Below are 15,802 nucleotides of genomic sequence, written 5' to 3'. Positions count from 1 at the left end.
GGAATTCTCAACATTCAGGATTTCGTTCAAAAGGGCACATATCCAAAATTAAGATGGCGATATCTGCTTGGTTTTTTTACACAAACATTTCTTACTCTGGACCATGATTTGCTGTGCTTTCGTGCTCAATTCTGTACCCAGAGAAGTTGATACAACTATTTTGCTCTTACCTTAATTCGTTTTTCTCACCTCTTGAACAGTTTTAGAAAGTAGATATGTTCCCTTTTGATAAATTAGTCCTCAGTTGCGAGGGGCTCCCACGGCATAAGGACCCCGAAGAGGTTCTCTCAAACACCCAATTTAAAAGTGATGGGAAAAGGGCTCTCAAAAATACAATGTGACGGGGACCCAAGGCCCGTCATTTCAAAATTTCCTTGGCAAAGGGTTTGTGTTCAAAACATTTTTTTTATAGAAACATCATGCGTACAAAAGTGCCTGATTTCCACATGTTTCAAAAAGGCAAGAAGAGTCATCTGCCCCTGCCTGATTGCCCAAGTAACGGGCCTGGCACCTCCCCCCCCCCGAATATCACTGAGAACTGAGACCCCCCCCCTCCCCAAGAGCGAGAGCCCTCCAAAAAAAGAGTAATGTGCTCCTAAAAACACCCCTCTTCCAACAGTTGGTCAATCCTGTTAAACCTGTAACTATCAGGGTCCGATTAAGATATCGAGGGGCCCCAGGCCAAATATTTTTTGGGACCCCTGTATTCAAACTTTATAACTTCAGCCGTAGTTGGCCTATTCAGTAATCAGGCCCTGGTAACTACGCCACTGTCTCAACTCGAATGAACTAATTACAAATATGCAGCACGGGATTTTCACTTGAAGCATGAACTCCGACACACACACACATTGGCCCCCATATAGAAGGCAAGTGGGGGCTCAAGCTCCGCTCCCCCTCCTGGAACTTCCTTGCTCTCCAGCCATTGATGAATACGTCGTCAAAAATGTTAAATTTTAATAACTAATCAGAAATCGGTTTCCATGGGGAAAATATCCAACTAAACAATGGGAGAAATATCTGAGCCCCGCCACTTAAAATTTTGTATATAGGCGCTCATGGCACACACACACACACACACACTGCTTTCATCTTTATCGTTACAAATAATAAAGCTGAAAGTCTGTGTCTGTTCTGGGATGTGTGTTACGCCACCGCCATCTTGACTAGGAAAGCCAGAAGGCTGGAAACTAGTTTCGCCGTGACGTCACACTAATAGGCGATGGAATTTCCCCCCTTCTTCTTTCTCGCCTCTCTTTCAGTGGTCAACTGGATAGTAGCAGGTGCAGATGAAGCGTACGACATGCCTGAACGTCGTTAGAATCAGCACGTGGCCTCCTCTGAATTAGATTATATTGGTAAGTATTTTTTTGAAATCTCTTACTTGAAGTATTGTAATATTAAATCATGTCGATTATTAAATCAAGTACATAGATTTTAATAAAGCCTTTCTTTTAGTCTGTAGCTCACAACAAAGATTTTTTTTTTTTTTTTTGGTACGGCATATTCTTTGAATGCTTTTTTTCTAACGAGTTAAAAAATATTCTGCAGCAGTTTTTGTTAAATTTTTTGCTCTAAGGAAATGGAGGTGTTTCATACTTGTATGCCATTGATGTAGAAGAAATTTTACTAACATTTTAATAAGTAATAAAAAAAAAACAGAAAACTCAAGTGAAATTACATAAAAAATAATAGAAGGATTAGATTAGTGCAGTTATTGCAAAATTACGCATCATAATTTTTATTTTTTTAAAATAGCAATAATTAAATTTCAAATTATTTTTTTTTAACTTCCAGTAAGTAATTACATTAAAAATATCAGTTAATATGGTAATTAAAATATGGTATTGAGCAAAAAATCAGGTAAATAAAATTTTGTTGGCCTAATGTATTATTTTCATTAAATAAAATGTAATTATTTCCCTATATATATATATATATATATATATATATATATTCATAATCGTTCAGAAATTAATAAGTGATTATGAGGAAAAATTTCTCAAAATGCCAAATCAACGAAATACAGCTTTGCAAGAGACACTTAATGTTCTGTACAGTAAAGACATGCTATTAATTAGCTGCAAGCGACATAACTCTAAGTTATGACAATGATATTAAGAGCCTCCACCAACACACTACTAAAAAACTACTGTAAAAACAAAAATGATTCCCTCATAAAGCAGAAAAATGTTGCAAAGAAAAGTAAAACTGAAAATATTGTAGAAAAGAAAACCGGTCCAAAAGATTCGATAAAGCGAAAGCAAAAAAAAATTCAGTAGTAAAATTTTCTTCTCATATTGTGCTTTTGTTTCTAAACCCAGGATCTTACATGTGTTATGAGTTATATGTGTTGTCATATAATTTTACTTTTTCTCCTGATAGAGAGAAAAAGAAATCACTGAAATATTTTTAGAAAATTGTTGCAAGTTAAAATATTATGACTAGCTAAATAATCAAAACGAATATATGAGAGAAATCTTTAACTATTGTGAAGTAACTGGAGTATTTTGTATTGCTAGAATTATAACTTAACCATTTTTCTGATTATTTCAGAACCAAAAATAGTTTTTCCCTGTTCCACTTTTAGAGAAAGATTTTTTAACTCATTAAAACATCGTCGTAATGTAAAATAAAAGTAGTAACTTAAATATCTTGAGTCATAGGAGTTTTATGAATTAACCACAATGTTTTCAGTTTGTTCGGGATCAAAAGTGGTTTTGATCCATTGCTCTACTTAAAAACTGTTTTAAAAATATTTAAAATGTTGTCAGACCTGCTATGAATTATCTTATGTGTTAAATTCTAGTTATGTAAATAAATGTGTGTAATTATAATAAATATTTTGTCTTCAAAATTGGTTGTTTATTTAAATCATTTTTTTTTCAATTGCACACACAAACTCTGAAACTTTCAGGACATAATTCACTTTTAACTTATTTGTTAAATTGTATCATGCATATGTTTCATAAAGCTAAAATGAACAATATTTGTTATGAAGTGATTTGCAGATCAAATAATAATTTGGGTTTTATAGCTTTGATCAGCATTAGAAAAAAGTGACTAACGGATATTTTTAATTTATATATTGAGACAAACTTCATCATTGAAATTTCTACAAATATTATCTGAAATTTATTTTTAAAATTCCAATTGATACTTTACAGGGGTTTTCAATTTCATACGTAACTTATTGTGAAGTGTATGTAAAAAATAAGGTTCATATCTTTAAAAAGAAATTTTTGACCAGCAGTTGTAATAACTGTTACAAGATAATTGTTGATCCGAAAATAAAATGATGGTTGAAATTAGAAATACGTATTTTCAAATGAACATTATTTTAAACATTTTCAAAACTTCTATTAAATGAAAAAAAAAAAAGAAAAACACTTTACAATATATATCAACATATTAGATTTTGAGGAAGGGAAAAAATTAGCTTCTTGTATTGAAATGTTCTTAAAATAACACTGAATTCGTCAGAAAGTCTCAATTGCGCTTCGCGATCCGATCGCCTTCTGCAGTGACGTCACGTTACCAGCGTGCTGGCCAGCGGTTCCCAACCTTTTTAGTTGTGCGGCTCACCAATTTCGTAGAAAACACCATTGAGGCCCACTAAGTACTATATATTATTTGCGCAGCCATAATTTACCTTCTGAGGGGGGGGGGGGGCATCTGCTCATAACTGTCCTGAAGTGTAAATAATATACCGTATTAGGATTAAAAGTGAGTTAAAAAGAAGGAGTTCTGAAGAGTCCTTTTCCCCTAATGTTGCACCACTGATGTAAATATACTGTAAAGAACAATTTTTCAAAATATTTTTTAAGAAAGAAAATAACTTTTTAGCATTCACTTAGTTGGCATAGCTGTAAGAAAACTCGAAAACAAGTCATCTAAGTTAAAGCTCCATCGAAGACGCTGCTTTTTCTCCACCAGAGAGTTGATATCTGGTTTGAACATGGATAGTTTTAGTCTCAAATAACTCGTAACATTCAATGCATTTCTATATGATTTTTTTTTTAAAACTGCAATCAAAAGTCTCAATCAAATAGGTATGTTGTCGAAAAGCCCCTCAAGTGTCTCAATACACTGGTTAGTCATGCCATAGTTCAACAAAGGAAGAGCATTTCTAACTTGAAGTTTGAAGCTAATACTAGTTTCTTTGGGCAATTTTCTTTGAAGGAGTTTCTGATTCATTAGATTTCATCTTCTATTGTAGGGGAAAGTTCCTAAGAAATATGAAAAATCTTAATCTTCAAGTTCCTTATTGGCTATTAGTTATTGGCTTTTGAGTGACGATACATTTAAAAAGTGAAATTTTCGCAAAGGACGGAAATTGAGACCCCAAGATTTATTTTGGTTCTGATTCTCGACCAGTGTCCACGGCCCAGTCACACGCTGTTCGCGGCCCATTTGTTGGGAACCGCTGGTCTAGACCGTTCGACCGATAATCATGAAATTCGGCACAGAATTAGTTCGTAGCATAGAGGTGAGCGTCTGGAAGCGATTTTTCGAAAACTTAATTTTGTTCTTTTTCCACTCCATTTTTAAGGACATTTTACCGAGCAAATTACCATAACACGGACGAGTAAATTACCACAACGTGGGCGAGCAAATTAACATAGTAAATTGTCGAGAAATTCATCATCCATTGTTCGTAAATATACAAGCGAACCAAATGATCTTTTAATTTTATTCTACGGGCAAAGCCGTGCGGGTACAGCTAGTGTGAACATAAAAACGTGAGGCGAACAAGTTATTCCGTCTGGCACGTGAGTTTCCCCCAGCTGATATGATCTTTTAGAATGCTAAATTTAGTCAAATGCCTCAATTGTCGCTCGCTTTAAACAGCGATAAAAAGTGAAGGAGAGTTTATCTCTCCAATCAACATAGACTGACTCTGCTTATCTCTCTAGCGATATTATTTTCTAGCTAGAGCTGGGTTTTTCTCGCCAATAAGAGCAAAGGAAATCTCTAAACTGTTTCGTAAAAAATGAAGACGGACAAAAATTATGAGCGGTTGGGTAGCTACATTTAGCTGAAGTATTTTTATTTTCTTGCGTAATAATTGTTGAATTCATAAGCTAAAGTGCTGCATTATTAACTAATATGCGTGTGTAATCTTTATTAATAATAAAGCGGAAAGTCTCTCTGTCTGGATGTCTGTAGGATGTCTGTGACGCGCATGGCGCCTAGACCGTTCGGCCGATTTTCATGAAATTTAGCACAAAGTTAGTTTGTAGCCATGGGGGTGTGCACCTCGAAGCGATTCTTCGAAGATACGATTTTATTCTTTTTCAATTTTAAGAACATTTTCCGAAGCAAAATTATTGTAAGATGGACGAATAAATTACGAAATTATCATGACGTGGAATGGGAGAGCGAATGAACATAGCCAATTGGCGAGAAATTTCGTCATCCATTATTTGTAAATATACAGGCGAACCGAATGACCTTTTAATTTCCAACTACGGGCAAAGCCGTGCGGGTACCACTAGTATCAAAAAAACTTACACGAAAAAAAAAGTATATCTTATTTTTGCAATTAACTATTGGTTGCTAGTTATCTCAGTAAAAATAATTTGAAGGAGAATTTTCAAAGCATAACGTTAAGGATTTTTAAAGGAAATGACAGTGAAAAGAGAGGAGGCGAATGGTATTTTATCAACGACAAAATGAACTCAAATGAGAAACGTTTTATGTTAGGGTCATTTCATGTCAAACAGGCCTCTCAGCCTGATCATTAAGGTGGTTCAAAAATACATATAAAAAAAGTTTCTCATAGATAGCGGGACACTCCTCAATATTTTTAGACTTGTGGATATCAATATACTGGAAGAATTTTAGCTTCCTATTTGAACTGAAAGAGAGTGCTCAATCCCCTCCCCCAAACTTCATAAGTATGGGGAAGGGGGTTAAAAAAATGCACTGAACTGCAAAAACAATGCTACATATTATAATATACACTAATAATATGCATATACAATGCAATAAAATAATTATTTACAAAAAAAAAAAAAAAAAAAACAGTTGGGGAATTAAATGTTTCTTAAATTTGTGGCATTTTCAATGCTAGGGCTAATGTTAAATTACGGTGTCATTGAGTACCCTCTTAAAATTGGAGTAAGAAGCTAAAACTTTTACAGCATAATACTATTAGTACAGCATAATACTATAGGGTTTTACAGCATAATACTATAGGGGTGTCCTGGACTCTAGCTGAAAAAAAAGGTTTTTTTGAACCATTCTACTGGCCATCTTAGATTTTCATTAAATTTTCATTAATCTTGCTCTTTGACACCTCAAATTTTAATATAATTTTTGAAAAAATGATACTGCACGGCAAAAAAGAAGGAAAAAAAAAAAGCTTCAAAATGCTTCTGACAAAATTCTTGCTGATTTTTATACAAAATGACTCCCTGAATCCAAATATGATCACCGTTTTCCCGCATCACGTCCAACTTTTTTGGAAACGACACACCCCAAGCCCCCCTTGCCGCCTCTGGATACGCCCATGGAAAAAGAGAGAGATGGAGGAGGGAGAGGATCACAGCAATTCCTAAACGTTTCTCAAATACCAGGCTAGTATATGAGTTAAAACCTAGGCTCTCTCTGCGGGTTTTCACTACAAAGAAATCTTTTGCTGTCCCCTTGTTTCGCATTTTCTTGACCTTAGTAACAACGTCGTTGCGCTCGTAAAATTAAAACTATTTTCAATTAATTCGTACGTTGGGGGGGGGGGGGGGGCTAGAAAAAGTTTCTAGTTTGAACTTTCATGACTAGACCCTAAAATAACGAAAACATAATGCGAAAATACTTTTCTTTTCTTAAATTGTAGCTCAGTAAAAGGGGAAACTATATTACTAGACGTTAAATCCCGGTTATCAAAAATTTGCCATTTAAACTGCGCTTGCGCGCGGACTTAGCTATTTGGGTTTTCTGTTTTAAGATTTCGTGTTGCTTGTTCAGATTTAGGCTGAGCTAGAGTCCCAACAAATTAATGAATGCGACATAGACTAATAATAAGAATAGACTGAGCTATGGCAACCCTTTTGCTGCTCATAAACCAAGCCATGTGGCTGGTGGATATCCTAGCAACAGCGGGCGTTGATCGCAGCAAACGATCAACTGATATATATATATATATATATATATATATATATGTATATATGTTATCTCAGGACATTGATTTTTATATATTAAGATTTTATAAACCTACTTTCCAGCACTTAGAAAAATAATAATAAAAATAATGCGGAATCGGGCGTTGATCGCAGCAAACGATCAACGCCCGCGAGAAATAAAATAAATAGAATTAATGGAACACGGAAGAATGATCTTTTATGGAGTCCGATTTGTAAATTTGTTATTCCAAGTTGTAAGTATTTTGTTAATATAGTGAGTTTTTCGTTTAGATATTACTGTGCATTTTCTTTATTCAATTTCAATAACTCTCTCAGCAACTAAAGATGCAAGCGCCCAAAAAGAATCGGCAAGCGGTAAGATTTTTACCTACAATTTCAAACGCCATTACGTTTACGCCAACGCTGACGTAGCAGTTCCGAATGAAATAAAAGTTACTGAAAACTGTGATAAAAAAACTAATTACTAATGTCAAAATAATGCATAACTAAAAGAAAAACAGTTCAATCTCTGCACCTGGGAAAAAATTATAATGAAAACACATTACGTCTTAAAATACATGTCGAGTGCCAAACTATAGATTAATGTTGCCATCTAGCAACCATGCCGCCAAAGTTTTCGCCAAGCCTCCCACCAGTCACGTGATGTATCCATGAACCAATTTTTTCATCAGCAAGTCTGGGAAAGCTCGGTCTACTCTTATTATTAGTCTATGGAATGCGATTATAATATTTTCACAGCCATTTCGTGATATATTATATGAAACTACGGGTATGAATAACTGATAATCTTTATAATGTAAAGTGAAAAATGACTAATATTTATTGCTTTCGAAAAATTTATTTCATAAACGTCAAAAACGTTGTGTACTTCAAAAATGATTGGAATATGAGTACACATATCCGTTTTTTGCGGATATTTTACGTTAGGTATAAACAACTTTTTATTATACAGTCAAATTTAGCCCTGAAAAGGACCATTGTTTCATAGAAAAATCAGACTCCGAATCCATTAATAATTAAGACGCAAAAACTCAATATTTACAGAGGAATAAAAACTAAATCAAAGCATGGCCCCACTGAAAGCGCCAGCGCATTCAGTGGGGCCATGATCAAAGAAAGCTTTGTGATTTCTAATTTTATCTGTTGCCATCTCGTATTTATTAACAAATTTAAAATGTTTGTAACTAACTTTAGCAAGACTTTTGAAATCAGCTAAGTCCGCGCGCAAACGTAGTTGAAATGGCAAATTTGTGATAACCGGGATTTAACGTCGAGTAACTATATTCAGCCTAATTGTTTTCCATCGAAAAACCGATTCGTTTTGTTTATATTATTCAAATGAAAACTATGATGAAAATGAAATGATCTCACGTGGAATTGCTGATTGATATGATCAGTAATTTTAGTTTTCGCTCAAAAACTTGTGAATTCATGTCTGTATTTACGGGGTGGGTTTTTAGGGCTCAAGTTTTTCGAACTGTTCCAAAATATGTTAACTGAAAAACTTATTATTACTGAGTGTATTTTATTTATCTATTTCTTTATATCACATTTCAAAATGAAACCATTATTATTGACAAATTGTACAAAATTAAGTGCTTTATCTCCAGCATTTATTTTTAGTGTGGTTATCACTAGTTGCAACAAGTAACTAAAATTAAAAAAAATACCTTGTCTGTGTCGCAAATCTAGAATTAAGAGGGAAAATTGAAAATCCTTTTAAAATCCTTATGCTTTTAAAAAACAATTCCTAGTATTTTATTTGTTAACAAATAGAAACTGGGAACAGATGCAAATTTTAAATCATTGCTTTTAATTTCCTTGTCAACCAACAATGAATTTGGTTACTAATTGCTGAATAAAGGAATAGCCGTACTTAAAATCTGCTTTAAAAAGCGTTATAATTCGTATTCTGTATAAAATGGAAGTTCCAAACACATTCTATCAGACGCAGAAAAAAAAAACTTTGTTTTGGTACTAAATTTTAAAATATGTTTTCACTGCAAAAATCGTGAAAAACCTTTCAGAAGTTTTTAATTAATATCTTCGTTTATTAATGCCATCTGAAGGCGCAAAATAGCTAAGAAAAATCTCGATCAACTCTAATTTTGAAAATTTTTTTTTTTTCAAAATAGGTCCATTCTAGGTGCTATAGTGCCACAGACATACATACAGATACACAGACACGTCAAACTTATAACCCCATTCCTTTGTGTGTCGGGCGTTAAAAATCATTTCTTACAAAACAACATAGCGTTTACGTTCAGATTTCGAATACCAGAGAACAAAATCATCAAAATTCTTTAAATTTAAAAGTTCCAAACTCTGTATTTAGTACATTTTGTAAGAATAAAAAATATGACTTTTATATGTTCTTCGAATGCGTGTGTATGAGTACATATCTATTCTTTTGAGCTACTAAAAAGACATCTGATATTTAATAAAGGTGAAATTATGTATGTAGATATCCGATTTTTGTTTTCATTATTTAATAGACACGTCACCGTTTACATTTGCTGATGTTTAATACCGTGGAATAGCTTGACTTTTTGAAACAAAAATCAGTAGAAAAAATAATGAAATCAAACTTGATTGCTCATATAGATTTCATGAGACATGTGTTGATACTCCCCCCCCCAAAAAAAAAGTGGTTGCGGCCAGTGTCGTACATAGCATCCCCGCTGCGCTGGGGGGGGGGGGCAAAGAGGTATGAGGGCGTACGCAGTAAGAACAAATAATACTCTATCAAAATAAATTCTTACGGGAAGGGGGGAACTTTAAACCTTGCGGGGGGGGCGCACCGAAGTCTATCTACGCTACTAGGTTATGGCCCTGAAAAAATTATTTCTTTGACGAATTAGATTTTAATCTCTAGTTAAAACTGAAAAATTAAATTTTGGCAGCGTAAGAAAAGGTTATTTCGAGAGTTTTTATTGAAACGCAATAACCTTTTAGTTTCGCAGACACAAGGTTGCCCTTTATTGGAATACAGATCTTTTCTGTTTATAAAATCGGGATCAGAAGTCGCAGGCAAATAGGGACTTCAGGAAAGAAGAAGAAAAAAAAATTAATTTGAATTTAGTCATCTTGAATTCAAATTATGTTTTTCGCAATCACAAGTGTGTGTGTGTATGTAGGCGTGTGTGTTTGTGTGTGGGGGTATGTGTGTTTGTGTATGTGTACAGGTATGAGTGTGTGGGTAGTTGTGCGTATGTGTGTGGGAGGGGGGTATGTGTATGTGTGTAGGCATATGTGTTTGTGTCTGTGTGCAGGCATGAGTGTGTGGGTAGTTGTGTGTATGTGAGTGTGTAGGTGTGTGTGTGTTAGTGTGTGTATGTGTTTGTGTATGTGTGTAGGTGTATGTATGTGTGTGTATGTTTGTGTATATGTGTATATATATATGTGTGTGTATGTGCGTGTATATATGCGTGTAAGTGTAGGATATTGACGCAACCTGGAGACGGTTTTCGCTATAGGAACAGCATCGTGAGGAGCCGGTCGACGCACAGAGGGGCATTTGAGCCAAAAAGCTGGTCAAAAATCGAAAATGCAAACTTCAATGAGTAGCTTTGACTTTAAATTTCAGAAAAGGTAGATAAATTTGGCATCACGTGGAAGTGTTCCCTCTGCACTGAGACTAACCAGTCGAATTTACCAACAGTCAGAACTTAGCGTTTTCGAAATACGGCTGTCTTCGTTTGAGTCATTACAGTTTCTCGAAGTTACTTCATTGTACTATTTTCACGTCAGAAGTAACTCTAGTGAAGTAATTTACTATGGACGGGGTTGAGCAAGGTTTGTGCACTATTATTCATCGTTTTTATTTATTTTAAACTACTATTTTTACATTAGTACGGTTCGTCAAACTTCACAAAAATTATATCTGTTTTTTTTTTTGCAATTCCTAAAAAAGTGAAGGTTTTTAAACATGTTGTACTCATTTGTACTCATTGAAAATTATACCCCGTGATACTTCAGAATCTCTATTTTGATAATCTGAACTAAAAGTTTGCCCGAATTTGCCCGAAAAAATAACGCGATCAATAGAGCAGTTGTGATTTTTATTTATTTCTCTTTTTTCGGTTGTTTTTAGGTTCACAGGCTTCTGTTACATCTATGAGTCGAATACAACTGCATAAGATGTTAATTGGCAGTACAGAAAGGCCCTTTGATGAAAAGTTTAAAGAACTAATTAAAAATCTAGCTAAAATTACTAACTGCCCTTGCGAAAAATTGTCGGAAGTTAAAAACACCATTAACAGTTTTAAAATTGTTTACATGCGAAAATGGATGGCATGTAATACAATGGAAAGCCGATTTCTAGAAAACAACCAAAATTGGTTAAAAGAAGGGGTTATGTTACCTACCTACTCAGTTCCGGGTCTTTTACCATTAGAAAGACCCAGTAAGGATTTCGGAGAATCGAGTGAAAGAACGAAGCGCCGAAAAACATCAGAACTAAGAAAAAATGTTGCTGTTGATGAATTAACGTATGCTGCTCAAAAATAAAACATTTGTTACTGCCTACAATGGTGGACGGCAAAGTGTGTATTGCGGTCACTGACACTGCATCTACTATGCGCTGCTATATATGCGGTAGCACGTCAAAAATCTTTAATGACTTATCAGCAAAAAGCACAGATCCAGACTTTTAAATTCGGGCTATCTATTCTGCACGCTAGGATTCGGTTTTTCGAATTTTTATTACATTTATCATATAAGATAAAAGCAGGAGCATTCAAAGGTCGTATTACAAAGAAAAATGAAAAAGATCAAATTAAGGCAGCCAAAGTGATAATTCAAAAAGAATTCAAGAATAAAATGGGATTGTTGGTTGACGTACCTAAAGTTGGCTATGGGAACACGAATGATGTAAACACGTCTCGGAGATTTTTTGGTGACGTGAATGAAGCAGCTGCCATTACAGGGATAGATTGAGAACTAATTCTCCGATTTAAAATAATATTGGAGGTGATATCTTCCGGTTTCGACATAAATGTGGATCAATTTGGCATGTATACCATGGATACTGCGAAGTATTATGTAAATTTGTATGCCTGGCAACCTATGTCACCAACAGTCCACAAGATACTAGTTCATGCTCCGAGTATTATATCGCATGCCTTGTTACCAATCGGTCAGTTGTCCGAAGAGGCCGCAGAAGCCAGAAACAAGCATTTTCGGCAGTACAGAGAAAAATTCACCAGAAAAATTTCCAGAAAGGATTGTAACGAAGACGTTTTAAATAGACTCTTGTTAACTTCTGATCCATATTTGAGTAGCGTTAGATCATCTAACATAAAGAGAAAAAGGCAAACGATATCGAAGGAAGCCATAAAATTTTTAAAATCTTTTTGTTTTGAAGATAGTGATACTGATGACAAAAGTTTGTAGACTTTCATCACCATCATCCCATGTACGTGTAAAACAGCAAAACTATAATTAATTTGCTCTGCTTTAATATTTTGTACATTTCACTGTGTCGAATGTCTGTTTAACAGTTAGTAAATATGTACTTTAACATTGTTAAATTGTTTGGTTTCCTTTTACATAGCTAAGCCAGTTAATAATCGGTATAACTTTTATGGGTTGCGTTTGAGCAAGCAAAATTAAGAGTATACATATAACTTGCCCGAGTTTATTATTAGCAACCATTTTTTAGTGAAAAACTAGCAGAATAATCATTATATTTGGAAAATTTGATTTATGGCCAGCTTTTTGGCTCAAATGCCCCACTGTGCGACGGTGGTGCTACAGAGGGTGGCCCGGGGGAAAAATAAAATCATAGAACATCAAAACAGTCAAATGAAAGCAACAAGCAATCGTGATTGCTCAGAAAAAAACCTACAAAATTCCCCAAAACAAAGTCCAGTGTTCTATTATGGTTTTCGTGGCTTAATAGTGAAAAGTTATAAGTTAATGTTTTCAAAACTTCTTTCCCATTTGTGGAATTTTTATGGTATGCTGCTCTTGTTTATATCTTTTGTACGCAGAGCTGCCAACTGCTACAACAAAATCGTAGTTTCTACGAACTACAGCCTTGATTTATGACGCTACGAAAACGTGTCCAAAATCTACGATTTTTTTTAAAATCACAGGAAGATTTAATCATTGCAGATAATATGCAATTGTTCAGATAATATTAGCGCCTTAACCGTTCGGGCCAATTTTCATGAAATTTGGTACAAAATTAGTTTGTAGCATGAGGGTGTGCACCTCTAAGCGATTTTTCGAAAATTCGATTTTTTTCTTTTTCTATTTCAATTTTAAGAACATTTTACCGAGCAAACTATCATAACATGGACGAGTAAATTACCAAATTGTGATAACGTGGAACCGTAACATGGGCGAAAAAATGAACATAGCCAATTGGCGCCAAATTCATCATCCATTATTTGTAAATATACAGGCGAACGAAATGATCTTTTAATTTTCTACTACGTGCAAAGCCGTGCGAGTACTGCTAGTTCTTAACAAAGTTCTAAACGTTTAAAAATAAACAAAATAAATTTACCACAACTAATGTTTAAAAAAATTCTTAATTTCTATTATTAGTACTTTTTTCAGATTAAAGTGTCACCAGCCCTGTTGTAAACTTAAACCCCGCATAAAACTCTGCTATTAATTTAGTTTTTTAAAAGTTGGCAGCTTTGTTTATACGTCATCGCACATCAGTTAAGCTAATCTTGTGTCAGTATTGTGCAAATAGGCGCATTAAAACGAGTTTTAAATCGCGAACCATTATTTTTCGAAGTTTAATTAATAAGCACAGTTAGAAGTAGGAATCGTGTATTTTAGATAATCTACACACCTCAAGTTCCAATTCACCATTTTCTCTAATCAGGGTAGTAGATTATCTAATGCTAAAACTCGCAAAAATGAATCAAAATGTTGGCTAACTTTTAAAAACCATTTAAAAACCTTTTTAATTTACCGTGCATTAAAATTAATTTTTAGTAATTAAGTATCCATACTTTTTCATTGTGTAGTGACAAACTTTACATGAAACTGTTAAACCTTTTAAGATTTATTATCCATTGAAACTTTCAATGTATCTCAAAAATTTCCAAGTAGAAAATAAAGATGTAGATTAGCGTCAAACAAACACACTAAATAAATTTCCTATTTCCATCTATTTATCTAATGAACTAAAACTTCCATTTTCTAACAATACTAAACAAAAACATGTTTAAATAATCAAAAAATTTTAAAGCTGAAACCAACCCGAGTCATTTCCAAAAGTCTTTTAACAATGAAATGATTATGCAATAACAAATCTGCAATATGCCGCGAAATTTTAATTGAGGTATTGTGTGTTAACAGATGCACCCATAGTAAAAGCATATAAAATATTATTGATCATACGAATCAATTTAATGCAATGAAAGTATGAAAGCTTTGAAAGATATACTGTACCTTTTGCCGCTGATATATAGGGGATCTCGTTCGCTGCTTCGAAATAAAAGCTATTTAATTTGGATAAAAAATATGGTGAATTTATAATTTTCTTTAACTAGCAAATAAAGTAGACTGACTTTCACTTTTCATTGAGAAATAAAATTTTTCCCCCACATGCTTAAATACCACAGAATTACGTAACTTCCTATTCAAGTGATCTTTATATAAGTGTACTCTAGTTTTTTTCCCTTCAGATAACACTGTATATATAGAACCCAAGATTAACTCACTATCAAAAAGACCTTTGGAATGAAATTTCGTTTGAAATAGAATGACTTGTAAAGATAGAATATCACGAGGCTTCTTACCTGCCCTTGAAATTCTAAAATGGCCGCAATTCGCCGGCTATCGGGATCTGAATTCTTTGAGAATAATATTGTTGAAGATTCCATTGAATAGTGATCAATGAAGAAAACCGCCAAAAAACAATGCCAAAAAAGAGAGATAAGAAAAATACTTTTAATTTCTTTCAAGTTCATACCTATTGCATTAATTTTTAATTAAAGCTCGTTTTTATTGGGTAATAGTTTTATTTCAAAAAATAGTTATTGTCTGAAGTTGAGAAATGATTGTTTTATCTAACCAGACATGAATAACTATTTTAATCAATTTGAAAAGTAATTAATTCTGTGAAAAATATACATTATGTTAGAAATAATTTCAAATTTTCATATTGTTAGTTTTTTTTTCAAAGCTTCAATAAAGTAATCGTAATATATACATATATCATTGCATATTTTAGGGGAACTGGTTATGGGATACCCCCCCCCCCCCCCGGGAAATTGGCCAACTGACACACTGCTTCATAAAAATTTGTCGAGAAAAAAATGTTTAAAAATGAGGGGTCATAAGGCAATAGTAAATAGCTTTTCCATGCCTGTGATAAATACTTAAGAGTTAAATCTTTACTAATAATAAAGCTGAAAGTCTCTCTGTCTGGATATCTAGCACCTAGATCGTTCAGTCGATTTTCATGAAATTTGGCCCAAAATTAGTTTGTAGCATGGGGGTGTGCACCTCGAAGCGATTTTTCGAAAATTCAATTTTGTTGTTTTTTTATTCCAATTTTAAGAACATTTTATCGGGCAAATTATCATAACGTGAATGAGTAAATTACCAATATTATCATAACGTGTAACCGTAACATGTGCGAGGCATTTAAAACAGCAAATTGGCGAGAACTTCGTCATCCATTATTT

At 33.9% G+C, this 15,802-nt stretch overlaps 1 protein-coding gene across 1 annotated transcript in view; it reads right to left on the bottom strand.

Annotated features, from left to right (window-relative positions):
• Nucleotides 1-14,903, bottom strand: part of LOC129225090 (GDP-D-glycero-alpha-D-manno-heptose dehydrogenase-like) — a 34,818-nt gene extending 19,915 nt beyond the window's left edge. The window contains exon 1 of the mRNA XM_054859645.1: nucleotides 14,562-14,903. The gene's annotated coding sequence lies outside the window, so the exon portion shown is untranslated. The remainder of the gene's footprint in view (nucleotides 1-14,561) is intronic.
• Between the last annotated feature and the right edge of the window lie 899 nt (nucleotides 14,904-15,802).

This window comes from Uloborus diversus, chromosome 6 (assembly GCF_026930045.1).
Source record: "Uloborus diversus isolate 005 chromosome 6, Udiv.v.3.1, whole genome shotgun sequence".
NCBI classification, from domain to species: Eukaryota; Metazoa; Arthropoda; class Arachnida; order Araneae; family Uloboridae; genus Uloborus; species Uloborus diversus.
The sequence above is the reverse complement of the archived record's forward strand: the minus strand, read 5'-3'. Positions and strand labels throughout refer to the sequence as shown.